This window comes from Pristiophorus japonicus, chromosome 10 (genome assembly GCF_044704955.1).
Source record: "Pristiophorus japonicus isolate sPriJap1 chromosome 10, sPriJap1.hap1, whole genome shotgun sequence".
NCBI lineage: Eukaryota > Metazoa > Chordata > Chondrichthyes > Pristiophoridae > Pristiophorus > Pristiophorus japonicus.
This window is the reverse complement of record NC_091986.1, coordinates 206,373,301-206,388,487: the sequence shown is the minus strand read 5'-3', so window position 1 is coordinate 206,388,487 and position 15,187 is coordinate 206,373,301.

Genomic DNA, 15,187 nt, shown 5'->3' with positions numbered 1-15,187 from the left:
GGAGGCATGTAGACCAAGTCAAAAGTAGATTTACCAACAACACTGCTGAATCAGAGGCAGACTACAATGTGGAACTCACAACACACCTGGTGGACAGACAGAGGGAACAACCTGAGGAAAGGGCAATCCCAACAGATAGCCCAGGCGAGACACCAACAATCATACTGAACGAAACAGACAGCCCAGACGAGATACCAGCAATCACCCCAAAAGAACAACCGGCAAACAACTGAACCACAACTAAGACACTCAACGCGAGAGCGAAGACCACCTGAGAGACTGAACCTATAAAGACAATAAGACCTTGGGGGAGGGTGATGTCATGTATCTCATACTACTGTACCTAACTGTATCTTACCATGCTATACATGACTGTAACCAGAGATGACCTGTAACCACAAGCTTACCTTACCACCAGGGGTGCACTTGCAGGAGACACTGGATACCTGTCCCAGACAGGTATATAAGGACAGGTCTCAGGCAAATGTGGCATTCGAGAGCTGTGTAATAAAGGTGCAGGTCCTGAGTGGCCTTGACTTCAGTATGTGCCTCGTGTGAATCTGTACTGCAGGGACAGGACTTTACAGGATGAGCCAAGGGGCTCAGGGTTTTTGAACCAAATGAAGTTTTGTCTTTCAGAGGAGGAACCAGAGATGAGGAAAATCCTGCTCCTGTGCACCTACATCAGAATGTGCATCGGCTACTGGGGAGAGGCTGAAGAAGCCATTATTTTTGGATGCTCAGGGGGGCAGGCACCGACTGTCACCACAGGAGAAGGGACACCAGGGGTAGAGGGGACCGCAATATATACCCACAGGGGAAGGTGGCCAGGGTGATTGGGGTCCAATTCCACTAGATACTCCAGCCACCCCGGGGTCACTAATAGGGAAGCATCAGTTTCCTGCCCCAACATTGAGGTGACCACATCCCGGGTTAGGGTAGTGGTTGGGAAGAGGGCTCGCCTGACCTGTAAGGGGCACATCCCGGTGGGAAGGTGGTGGTTGCTCAGGAAGCTGAGCAAGGACATGGGAAACCCGACAGCAGATTGGGAGAGACTGGACAACAGCACCTACCGGACTATCACGGGCACCCAGCGGGGAGTGAGTGTGTGTTGGGGTAAATGGTGGGAGGCGGAGTTAGGAGTGTACGTGTGCATGTGGGGATCAGAGAAGATATGCTCGGCAGGCATCTCCACAGCGTTCTCCCGACAGTGGCGGGATGAAGGGGAGGGGATGGGATGGGACCGGAGCATGGTCGCATGCATAGTAAGCCACCCCAGCTCCATCCACGCCACCGAGTTAAGCGCACACCCCAGACAGCCCCTGCCCACAGCCCCGGCCGAACCAACTGACACGGACAGATGCCCTACCACCACCCAGGGACCAGAGAACGGTTTGGTTTTGGTTCCCACGGACAAGCTGCTATACCGGGGGTCCACTATGCCGTGGCCTCTGTCATCCTAAACCTTACCGAGGTGCACCTACCTGAATGGTGCCCAAGAGAGACAGAATGCCTCTACCAGGCTCTCCTTCGAGAAATGTTCAGGACATTCTACGAGCTCGATTTTGGCTATTTAAATAAGACTTTGCTGTGCCGTCTGCAACCCAAAGAGAACGTTAAACCGAAAAGACACAGAAGAGGGATCTGGAATTATGTTTTTACAGGTTTCAACACCAGGGCATCAATGATTAATAGCATGGACAACTATGTAGCACATTTCGGATACCACATTCCATTTTTACCAGAGCACATGACAGATCTGTTCAAAGCAGCACAAAAATCCCAGAAACATTATTTCACCCTACAACAAAAAGAACAGTAACATTGGGAGCCCAGATAGCTGACTTAAATTCAAGGCCCTGGTGGGATTGGGGGTTGAACGCAGAGGTCCCGGCCTGGGACTGCATCCTCTCTCACGCCCTGGTAGTGGCACAGCTGATCATCGTAGCCGATTAGCTGGCGATCCGCTGCCAGCTTAGGAGAAAGGGCCATCGTTTAAAAATTTAAGAAAGCTATGCCGGAGGCCAAGTCAAAGGCCAAACGAAAAGGGAGGGCTAACAAAGTCTATGCAGTCTGACGGGATTGATTGTACGAGCCGAATGTATTGCACTATAAAGAAAAGTCTGTACCTTGTAAAAGGTCCGTACCTCCCTATCTGTAATACTATGATGTGTGATACTATGTACTATTATAGTTTTGGTGAAGGGTATTGGTTGAGAAGCATTTTTACATTTTCAGTATTGTATTGATTCCAAATGTATGAATCCCATTGGTGTATTTTAATGTTTTATCGAGGTTTAGGTAAGATTTGGGGAAGATTGGCTCTGTGAGAGGGAAAAGGTTTTGCTTCACATTTTGAAAACACCCTGAGACAGAGGGCCCAAGTTTCCACACGCGCCTAGAACGGCGCAGTCCCGACCTGGACGCTCGATTTTCTTGCCACAAAGTGCGCCTAAAAAAATCCTCCGTATTCTCCACCTCCCTGCAGGTCCTCTGGCCCTCAGCGCAGCGCAGCAGGAGCTGTAGGGGGTGGAGCCAGGTCCCTGCGCTGAAAACAGTGCCGGGACCTCTGCACATGCGCGCTACAGTGGGCACGCAAGTGCAGTAGCTCCAGGCGCCCGAAGCTGTGTGGGAGGGGCCCGAAGCACGCATCCCCTAGCCCTGGCCGAATGGCCTCACTGGGGCTGCGTGAATAAGGCTCCTCCCACGGCCAGCTCCTGCTTCCCCCCACCCCCCCGACCAGACCCGACACCCGCTCCCCCCGCCCAGCCGACCAGACCCGACCCGACACCCGCTTCCCCCCCCCCCACGACCAGACCCGACACCCGCTCCCCGCCCCCCCCTGCCTCCGGACTGGACCCGACCCCCCCCCTGCCTCCGGACCAGACCCGACACCCGCTCCCCGCCCCCCCCTGCCTCCGGACTGGACCCGACCCCCCCCCTGCCTCCGGACCAGACCCGACACCCGCTCCCCCCCCCCGACTGGACCCGACCCGACCCGAGCTCCTGTTCCCGCTCCGCCCCCCCCCCCCGACTGGACCCGACCCGACCTGAGCTCCTGTTCCCGCTCCGCCCCCCCCCCGACTGGACCCGACCCGACCTGAGCTCCTGTTCCCGCTCCGCCCCCCCCCCCCCCCGCCGACTGGACCCGACCCGACCCCCGCTCCTGTTCCCGCTCCCCGCCCCCCCGACTGGACCCGACCCGACACGTGCTCCTGTTCCCGCTCCCCCCCGCCCCGACTGGACCCGACCCAACCCGACCCCCCCCCGCCCCACTGGACCCGACCCGACCCGACTCCTGCTCCCGGACTGGATCCGACCTGACCTCCCTCCCCCCCCCCCGCTCCCTCCCCCCCGACCCGAACCGAACCTCCCCGACCCAACCTAATGCCACCTACCTGTAAATCTGGTGCTGGGGACGGGCCTGCCCGAAGTCTCGGGCCGGCCCGTTCAGCCTTCTGTCCCGAAAGGCCTGCCTGAAGCACTTTCACACAGGTAGGAAGATGGTTTATTTTATCTTTTCTTTGCTTATAAATGTTTATTCAGGTTGGATTTATTTGTATAATATTTGTATAAGTATAAATAAGGATTTATTATAGAATTTAATGACTTCCCTTCTCCCCCCCCCACCTCGTTCTGGACGCCTAATTTGTAACCTGCGCCTGATTTTTTAATGTGTAGAACAGGTTTTTTCAGTTCCAGAAAAATCTTCACTTGTGCGTTTTAGAAACATAGAAACATAGAAAATAGGTGCAGGAGTAGGCCATTCGGCCCTTCTAGCCTGCACCGCCATTCAATGAGTTCATGACTGAACATTCAACTTCAGTACCCCATTCCTGCTTTCTCGCCATACCCCTTGATCCCCCTAGTAGTAAGGACCTCATCTAACTCCTTTTTGAATATATTTAGTGAATTGGCCTCAACAACTTTCTGTGGTAGAGAATTCCACAGGTTCACCACTTTCTGGGTGAAGAAGTTCCTCCGCATCTCGGTCCTAAATGGCTTACCCCTTATCCTTAGACTGTGACCTCTGGTTCTGGACTTCCCCAACATTGGGAACATTCTTCCTGCATCTAACCTGTCTAACCCCGTCAGAATTTTAAATGTTTCTATGAGGTCCCCTCTCATTCTTCTGAACTCCAGTGAATACAAGCCCAGTTGATCCAGTCTTTCTTCATAGGTCAGTCCCACCATCCCGGGAATCAGTCTGGTGAACCTTCGCTGCACTCCCTCAATAGCAAGAATGTCCTTCCTCAGGTTAGGAGACCAAAACTGTACACAATACTCCAGGTGTGGCCTCACCAATACCCTGTACAACTGTAGCAACACCTCCCTGCCCCTGTACTCAAATCCCCTCGCTATGAAGGCCAACATGCCATTTGCTTTCTTAACCGCCTGCTGCACCTGCATGCCAACCTTCAATGACTGATGTACCATGACACCCAGGTCTCTTTGCAGCTCCCCTTTTCCTAATCTGTCACCATTCAGATAATAGTCTGTCTCTCTGTTTTTACCACCAAAGTGGATAACCTCACATTTATCCACATTATACTTCATCTGCCATGCATTTGCCCACTCACCTAACCTATCCAAGTCGCTCTGCAGCCTCACAGCATCCTCCTCGCAGCTCACACTGCCACCCAACTTAGTGTCATCCGCAAATTTGGAGATACTACATTTAATCCCCTCATCTAAATCATTAATGTACAATGGGGCCCCAGCACAGAACCTTGCGGTACCCCACTAGTCACTGCCTGCCATTCTGAAAAGTACCCATTTACTCCTACTCTTTGCTTCCTGTCTGACAACCAGTTCTCAATCCATGTCAGTACACTACCCCCAATCCCATGTGCTCTAACTTTGCACATCAATCTCTTGTGTGGGACCTTGTCGAACGCCTTCTGAAAGTCCAAATATACCACATCAACTGGTTCTCCCTTGTCCACTCTACTGGAAACATCCTCAAAAAATTCCAGAAGATTTGTCAAGCATGATTTCCCTTTCACAAATCCATGCTGACTTGGACCTATCATGTCACCTCTTTCCAAATGCACTGCTATGACATCCTTAATAATTGATTCCATCATTTTACCCACTACCGATGTCAGGCTGACCGGTCTATAATTCCCTGTTTTCTCTCTCCCTCCTTTTTTCACTGTGGAAACTTTCAAATCAGGCGTCAGTGGCCGGACACGTCCCTTTTGAAGAAAAAATTCTGTTCCAAAGTAGAACTGTTCTACCTGACTAGAACTGCAGAAAAAAAAATGTGGAGAATTGCGATTTCTAAGATCGTCCGTTCTCCACCAGTTGCTCCGAAAAATCAGGCGCAAATCACGTGGAAACTTGGGCCCAGAGTGTTTTAATGGGGGAGTGCAAGGTTCGAAAATCCACGGCCGCATTTTATTGGAACACCCTAAAGACAAGAAAACTACCATGGGATCGTCCTATACATTTTAAATGAACATTTTTGGCCAAGTAAAATCCTCAGACCAGGCAGGCTTGGAAACGTGTGGGCGGATACAGACATTGTGGAGTCTGGCTCACAAGCAAGACAGAGGCACTGGCCAATGGGGGAAAAGTCCATTCTGGCAGGCCAATCAGGGGTCGAGTCGGGCCTGAAGCGGGGAGATCCTCAACCAATGGGGACTACCCGGCCCAGTTTGAAAATATGACTCACCTCTAATGAATGTGGACCATCATCTACCTAATGACCCATCAAAGGGGAGGCCCAAACCGATTGACTCCCAGGACTGTTACAATGGACCAGCAGGTGTTGAGGCACCAATGTGCATTGAAACAATACCCCTGTCCTCACACCTACCTGTACTTGTGACATCTTCTGATTAAATATTCAAAGCTATCTCCCCGCCCAAACTTACACAATGGACCACCAACTGAGTTTGAGCATGAAAAGACCAGAACTAAATTGGATACAGAATCAGAGGTTAGAGGTTGGAGTCAGCTTTTGGGAGTTGAGTCAGTTTTTCACAGGGCCCTCGCTCTGGGGAAGGTGTGCTTAACTCCAGCAGCTTTTTGCTTAGGAGCCAACCGAAAGGCAAAGAGAAGAAACCGACGCAACATCGAGGAGGAAAACCGAACCGACCAACAACGTAAAACCCACCCCAGAGGGACCCCGAGCTGAAATAAGTGCCCCCAGAACCCCGGAGTTGATAGGATTGTGTGTATAGCCCGAATCCCCTCACAGACTCAATTTAGGATAGGAATTGGTAAGAAGGGTGGAAGTGGGAGGTGTGGTTGCGTGTGAGTGGAATGTTTTAACTTCTTATTTTCCCCTTCCCTGTTGTGAGATTTTTCGTGTTGTTGAGTGAAATTGTGCCATTACTGCTATTTATGACCTCTTCCTATGCCCTCTATCTTGGTGTTTACTATTCTAAATAAACAACATAAGCCATTTTGTACTCTTACCCCCTGTGTCTGGTGCCTCGTTACTCGCCCATCCTCATAAATCGCACGTACAGAGCCCAGGGGAGTGTGGATTCGAACCCATACTCCAAGCTCCCCTTACAATTACACACCACTCTCTGGGTCAAGACATTTCTCCTGAATTCCATATTGGATTTATTAGTGACTATCATATACTTATGGCCCCTTGTTCTGGTTTCCCTCACAAGTGGAACCATTTTCTCTACGTCTAACCTATCAAAACCTTTCATAATCTATCAGGTCGCCCCTCAGTCTTCCCTTTTCTGGAGAAACCTACATTTATACAGTGCCTTGCATGGCCCCAGTATGCCCCAAAGCACTTCACAGCCAATGAAGTATTTTTGAAGTGTAGTGACCGATGTAATACCTGAAGTGACGGTGGAGGAGCGGCGAGAGATCGTGGCGGAGGAGCGGTGAGAGATCAGCAGCAAGAGATGATGGCGGAGGAACGGTGAGTGATCGTGGCGAAGGTGCGGCGAATGTTTCTGGCAGAAGAGCAGTGAGAGATCGTGGTGGAAGTGCGGCAAATGAGGGTGCGGAGCCCAGAAGAGCCGAGGACCCGGGGCAGAACAGGCCAGCCCACACTGCGATATGTGTGCACACTAGGTCCGTGCAACAGAGCTGGTCTCCAATCGTCGGGGTTTAACCTTGCCACTGGATACCGGCCTAGCTCTGTCGAACCCATGTGGTGGCTGCTGTGCAACGGACACCACACGTTAAAAAAATCCACACACAGGCATCTTTCACACCTGGAGTTCAGGATTGGAATATCGGGTCAGCCATTGAAACATCTATGAACTTATCCCTTTTGGTGTGGAAGAAAGTCATCTTCGTTTGAGGGATCGCCTATGAAAGTAATGATGATCATGATGACCTGAAGTGACAGATAGCCGCATTAAAGGAGCTGAGAAGCCGTGATCTCCCACTATAGGCCTTAGCCAGGACAAAGGCCCTTAGCAGGCAAGTTCTGGGGGCTGAAATGGAAACAAGGTCCTGTCCTCCCATCAGGGAACTTGGAAGGCCTTCCTGCCACTACCTCAGGAACTACCTGGCAGTGGTTGGGAATGGGGACAGGCTGCAGAGAATTGGGTCAGGAATTCGCTTCCTACCCCTCTCCCCATCCGCCCTCGTCATTTACATGCACCAGGCAGGGAAGTTATGGCCTGAGTTCGTTGCTGCGAGGGCAGGGGAAGGAAATTCAGATCAGGGTGGCGAGGCAGTGCTCGGCCTTGCAGACTAATTTTCCCCCTTTACCTGCCACTATCCCACTCAAACTTGGGCCAGGTAGCAAAGGAAGATTTGCCCCTCTCTGTCTGGGCTAACACATTGAGTAGAAAGAGCTTATATTCTCTGGAGTCTAGAATATTGAGAGGTGATCTCATTGAAACGTATAATATTCTTCGAGGGTTTGACGGGGTAAATGCTGAGAGGCTGGTTCCCCTGGCTGGAGAGTCTAGAACCAGCGGTCACAGTCTCAGGATAAGGGGGTCACAATTCTCTGAGTGAAGAAGTTTCTCCTCATCTTGGTCCTAAATGGCTTACCCCTTATCCTTAGACTGTGACCCCTGGTTCTAGACTTCCCCAACATCGGGAACATTCTTCTTGCATCTAACCTGCCTAATCCCGTCAGAATTTTATATGTTTCTATGAGATCCCCTCTCAATCTTCTAAATTCCAGTGAATTTAAGCCTAGTCGATCCAGTCTTTCTTCATATGTCAGTCCTGCCAACCCAGGAATCAGTCTGGTGAACCTTCGCTGACTCCATCAATGGCAAGAATGTCCTTCATCAGATTAGGAGACCAAAACTGTACACAATATTCAAGGTGTGGCCTCACCAAGACCCTGCACAACTGCAGTAAGACCTCCCTGCTCCTATACTCAAATCCTCTCGCTATGAAAGCCAACATGCCATTTGCCTTCTTCACCGCCTGCTGTACCTGCATGCCAACTTTCAATGACTGATGTACCATAACACCCAGGTCTCGTTGCATCGCCCCTTTACCTAATCTGTCACCATTCAGATAATATTCTACCTTCTTTTTTTTGTCACCAAAGTGGATAATCTCACATTTATCTACATTATACTGCATCTGCCATGCATTTGCCCACTCACCTGAGTCACCCTGCAGCCTCTTAGCATCTTCCCCACAGCTCACGCAGCCACCCAGCTTAGTGTCATCTGCAAACTTGGAGACATTACATTCAATATATTCAAGACTGAGATCGATAGATTCTTGGACACGAAGGGAATCAAGGGATATGCCAACTTCTTATGTTCTTATGGGCAAAGCACCAGAAGACTGCCAGTGCCTGGGAACTTCACTCAGGAAAGAAAGACTTACATTTATATAGCGCCTTTCACGACCACCGGATGTCTCAAAGCGCTTTACAGCCAATGAAATACTTTTGGAGTGTAGTCACTGTTATAATGTGGGAAACGCGGCAGCCAATTTGTGCACAGCAAGGTCCCACAAACAACAATGTGTTCATGACCAGATAATCTGTTTTTTTGTTATGTTGATTGAGGGATAAATATTGGCCAGGACACCGGGGATAACTCGCCTGCTCTTCTTCGAAATAGTGCCATGGGAATCTTTGATGTCCAGCGGTTTAACATCTCACCCGAAAGACGGCACCTCTGACAGTGCAGCACTCCCTCAATACTCTACTCAGGAATGTCAGCCTGGATATTCTTCTGCTCAAGTTCCTGGAGTGGGCCTTGAACCCACAACCTTCTGACTCAGAACGAGAGTGCTGCCCACTGAGTCACAGCTGACCTCAAGCAAGAGTTCTTGCTGTCAGGTGAGGAAAGGAAAAATTTGGGACAAAAAGGAAGGAGGTGGGGAAGATTAATTGCACTTTGATGAACCATTCACATCTGTAACCCTCAAGATGGAGATGATGAGACAAACCCATGTCAGTGTAAAATTCATGCTACACATGAGTTTGAAACATATCACATAATGAGGGGGCTTGACAAGCAAGGTGGATGCAGAGAGGCTATTTCCACTCATGGGGGAAACTAAAACTAGGGGACATAGTCTCAGAATAAAGGGCCGCCCATTTAAAACTGAGATGAGGAGAAATTTCTTCTCTTAGAGGGTTGTAAATCTGTGGAATTATCTGCCCCAGAGAGCTGTGGATGCTGGGTCATTGAATATATTTAAGGCGGTGATAGATTTTTGAGCGATAAGGGAGTAAAAGGTTATGGGGAGCGGGCAGGGAAGTAGAGCTCAGGCCAGGATCAGATCAGCCATGATCTTATTGAATGGCGGAGCAGGCTCGAGGGGCCAAAGAACCTAATCCTGCTCATATTTCTTATGTTCTTATAAATAAGTTTCCAGCTTACCCGTATTCACCTTCTGAGTACTAGGTCTGTACAGGAGTTCTGTGCTCTGCACCCACTCACTAATTCAATGCTTCCTTTGTCCTGCGCTGTTTGTAGTGGTGTTAGTTTGAGATATTTATCGATGTAAACAGGAGTCCGTTTGTTTGAGAAGTAGCGCACTCTGCCATTCAGTTTCTGCCCATTCAGAAGTGGATTTGAAAGCAGCTTTTTATCTGATTACTGAAGGACCAGATCTTGATAGATTTATAGGGGAACTGTTCTTTTTCGAAGAGAACACGCCTAGCAAAGAGTTTTATTTGTTAGCAAACGTCTGCAATGCGAAGACCAAAAATGACGTTGATATGTGGGATCTTGTCACTCGTAAATGGTGACAGGACATGCTTATCCCATACAGACTGCTAATCCCATAATAGGGAAAATGGGTTTGAGCTTACCTGATGTGCTGGCTTGCTCTCGTTCCCCAGCAAGGAGATGCGGCCTAGACCAGGTTTCCCATGGGAGCTCTGCTCCTAATCTGAATAAGTAGCAAGTAATAAGTGGCAAATAACATTCGCACCACACAAGTGCCAGGCAATAACCATCTCCAACAAGCGAGAGTCTAACCACCGCCCCTTAACATTCAACGGCATTACTACCATCGAAACCCCGATCATTAACATCCTTGGAGTCACCATAGACCAGAAACTTAACTGGACCAGCCACATAAATACTATGGCTGCAAGAGTAGATCAGAAGCTGGGTATTCTGCGGCGAGTGTCTCACCTCCTGACTCCCCAAAGCCTTTCCACCATCTACAAGGCACAAATCAGGATTGTGATGGAATAATCTCCACTTGCCTGGATGAGTGCAACTCCAACAACACTCAACAAGCTCAACACCATTCAGGACAAAGCAGCCCGCTTCATTGGTACCCCATCCATCACCTTAAATATTCACTCCCTCCACCACCAGTGCACCGCGGCTCCAGTGTGTACCATCTTAAAGATGCACTGCAGAAACTCGCCAAGGCTTCTTCGGCAGCACCACCCAAACCCGCGACCTCTGCCACCAAGAAGGACAATGGCATCCGGCGTAAAAAGTAGGAAGAAGGGCCTCTTTCACAACTTCTGCAGATCCCATAGCACTTTACAGCCAATGAAGTACTTTTGAAGTGTAGTCACTGTTGTAATGCAAGAACAGTGGCAGCTAATTTGTGCACAGCAAGCTCCCACAAGCATCAATGTGATAATGGCCAGATCACCTGTTTTAGTAATATTGGTTGAGGGATAAATATTGGCCAGGTACATCAGCTCTGCTTTGAATAGTGCCATGGGATCTTTTACATCCTCCTGAGAGAGTGGACAGGACCTCAGTTTAATGTCTCATCCGAAAGATGGCACATCCAACAGTGCAGCGCAACCTCAGCACTTATCATCATCATCATTGACAGTCCCTCGAAATTGAAGAAGACTTCTTTCCATTCCAAAAGTGAGTTCTCAAGTGACTGTACAGTCCAATGTGGGAATTACAGCCTCTGTCACAGGTGGGACAGACAGTGGTTGAAGGAAAGAGTGGATGGGGAGTCTGGTTTGCCACACGCTCCTTCCGCTGCCTGCGCTTCTTTTTTGCATGCTCTCGGCGACGAGACTGGAGGTGCTCAGCACCCTCCCGGATGCTCTTCCTCCACCTCGGGCGGTCTCGGCCCAGGGATTCCCAGGTGTCGGTGGGGATGTTGCATTTTATCAAGGAGGCTTTAAGGGTGGTCCTTGAAATGTTTCCTCTGCCCACCTGGGGCTCGCTTGCCCTGTAGGAATTCCGAGCAGAGTACTTGCTTAGGGAGTCTCATGTCGGGCATGCAGACGATGTGGCCTGCCCAACGGAGCTGGTCGAGCGTGGTCAGTGCTTTGATGCTGGGGATGTTGGCCTGAGCGAGAACACTGACACTGGTGAGTCTGTTCTACCATTGGACTTGCAGGATCTTGCAGAGGTAGCGTTGGTGATACTTCTCCAGCGCCTCAAGATGTCTACTGTATATAGTCCACGTCTCTGAGCCATATAGGAGGGCGGGTATCACTACTGCTCTGTAGACCATAAGCTTGGTGTCAGATTTGATGTCTTGGTCTTCAAACACTCTCTTCCTCAGGTAACCGAAGGCTGCGATTGCACACTGGAGTCGGTGTTGGACCTCATCATCGATGTCTGCCCTTGCTGATAATAAGCTCCCGAGGTATGGAAAGTGGTCCACGTTTTCCAAGGCCGCACTGTCGATTTTGATGACTGGGGGCAGTGCTGTGTGGCAGGGTCAGGTTGGTGCAGTACCTTTGTCTAGCGTAAGGCCCATGCTTTCGTTCACCTCGGTGAAGGTGTTGACGATGACCTGCAGTTCGGCCTCCAGGTCATCATCAACAAGTGTCGGCCGCGTACTGTCGTTCAACGGTAGAGTTTGGGACAACCTTGGATCTAGCCTGGAGGCGGCAAAGGTTGCACAGGTTCCCATTGGTTCTGTAGTTTAGTTCCACTACAGTGGGGAGCTTGTTGAGAGTGAGATGGAGCATGCAATGCAAGGAAGATCGAGAAAAGCGTTGGTGCGATGATGCAGCCTTGATCCCGGTCCCAACGCGGACTGGGTCCGTGGTGGATCCGATGGTCAGGATCACCGTGTCATCGTGGAGCAGGCGGTGGATGGTGACAAACTTTTGGGGGCAGCCGAAACGGAGGAGGACACTCCATAGTCCCTCACGGTTGACAGTGTCAATGGACTTTGTGAGTTCAAAGAAGGCCATGTACAGGGGTTGATGCTGTTCCCTGCATTTCTCTTGTAGTTGTCGCGTGATAAAGATCTTGCTCTGCTAAGCCCATGTGGTAACCGGTGTGCAATGGCTACCCCAATTAAAAGACTCACGCACAGGTATCTTCCACCCATCAAACTGAAGTTCAGGACTTGGAACGTCAGGACCCTCTTGGACAACCCCAACAGCGACAGACCGGAACGTCGCACAGCTATCGTTGCCCGGAAGCTGAGACGCTTCGACATTGACATTGCTGCCCTAAGTGAGGCCCAGCGGGCAGGGGAAGGCCAGCTCAATGAACAAGGTGGAGGTTACACCTTCTTCTGGAAAGGCAAACCAGAAGAAGAACTCCGCCTCCATGGAGTTGGCTTCGCCATCAAGAATGAGCTGTTGAGCCGTCTCAGAGACTCCCCCTGCAGGATAAGCAAACGCCTCATGACTCTCCGACTCACACTAGCCCGGAACCAGTGCACCACAGTCATCAGCGCGTATGCCCCAACACTCGACGCAACAGATGAGACCAAAGAGGAATGTTCTTCCAGCTTCCAACATTCCCTATGGACGACAAGCTGAACCTCCTTGGCGACTTCAACGCCAAAGTCGGTAAGGACGCAGACCTCTGGGGAGACATGATCGGCAGACAGAGGGCAGGGAAAGCCAACCCCAGCTGTATCCTGCTCCTGACAAAATGCGTAGAACACAGCATTGTCATCACCAACACCTTGTTCCGTCAGAGGGACAAGTACAAGGCATCGTGGTAACCTCAGCACTGCACTGTAAGTGCCAGCGTAGATTTTTGTGCTTATATCTCTGGAGTAGGGCCTGAGTCCACAGCCTTCTGACTCAGAGGCACAATTGTTGCCAACCGAGACACCTGGGTTCAGATCGAAATGGCTCCCTGATTTCCCTCAAACATCGATGATTTCCCAAATCTTGCAGGCTGCCTGTAAGGAGCTGCAGAAAATGTCCCGTACATCTATTTTAAAGTAAACTGTAAATCAAGTGCCCCCTTATTAAAGGGGTACTAAAACCGACAAACTTAAACAAATTAAACTTTAGACATTAAGGAACAATTCAAAATTCGGTTGCCGGGGGTGATGATGCACTCCAGTCCCTCCGGCGCCCACCTCTCGCGGAAGGCCGTGAGCGTACCGGTGGACACCGCGTGCTCCATCTCCAGGGACACCCTGGCTTAGATGCAACCGTGGAAGAGAGGCAGGCAGTCGGGCTGAACGACCCCCTCGACCGCCCGCTGCCTGAACCGGCTGATGGCACCCTTGGCCATGCCCAGGAACAGTTACCCATACAACTATTTTAGTGGAAATACTTTAAACAATGCCCCCTGATTAAAGGTGGGGGGCACACTCCAAAACCTTTTCAGATGCCCCCTTGTTTTTTTTTTGTTTCTTTTCCTTTTTTCCAAGGGACCAACACACAAATTATACAAGTGATCCCTGGCTAAAAGGGGTGGGTGGGCACTAAAACCGGCACAATAAACAAATTAAACTTTAGACAAAAAACATCAAACTAAAATTTGGTTGCCGGGGGTGATGATGCACGCCAGTCCCTCAGCGCCCCCCTCTCGTGGAAGGCCGCGAGCGTACTGGTGGACACCGCGTGTTTCATCTACAGGGACACCCTGGCTCGAATGTAACCGCGGAAGAGAAGCAGGCAGTCGGGCTGAGCGACCCCCTCGACCGCCCACTGCCTGGACCGGTTGATGACCCCCTTGGCCGTGCCCAGGAGCAGTGTCCTGTACAAGTTAGCCAGGAGAAGCACAGCTGCTGGTACACCTCTGGTTTGCACAGCTCTGTGCTGCACAATGGAGTAATGCAATTGGGATGCTTGACTACACTATTGATAGTCAGGGGCATGAATAATTAGCATGAACATCAGAAATGACAAGGATGCAAAGAATCACTGAAGGTGTTTCACTCCAGCAATTTAACTCGGCCGTTTATTCCAAACAAATATCTGAAGAGACAATTTGTTGCCTTTCACTACTTCCGATTGTCGCAAACTGCTTTGCAGCCAATGACGTATTTTTGAAGTGCAGTCACTGATTTAACGCAGCAGTCAATTTGCGCACAGCAAGCTCCCACAAACAGCAACGGGATAATGGCCAGCTGTTGGGGAGAGTTTAAACTAGCTTGGCAGGGAGATGGGAACCTGAGAACGAATTCAAAAGAGAAGGAAGTAAAGCAGAGTTGGATAGTAAGAATCTAGAAAGTGATTCTGTAAGACAGAGGAAACAGGGCTTAGTACGTAGTAAGCAAGGAGGTCTTCCTGTGCTGAATGGTATATACTTTAATGCTAGGTATGTAGCAAATAAGGCGGATGTGCTAAGAACACAGGTAGACACTTTGGGAGTATGACATTATAGCCATTACAGAAATATGGCTGAAAGAAGGGCAGCTTTGGCAGATCAATATTCCTGGCTACTGGATTTTTAGACAAGATAGGGAGGGGGGTAAAAAGCAGTCGGGGGGGGGGGTGGGGGGCAGTTGTGGTACTGATTAAAGAAACTATTACAGCGGTGAGGAGGGATGATATGTTAGAGGGATCATCAACTGAGGCCATATGAGTCGAATTGAAAAATAAAAATGGGGCGATCACATTGCTGGG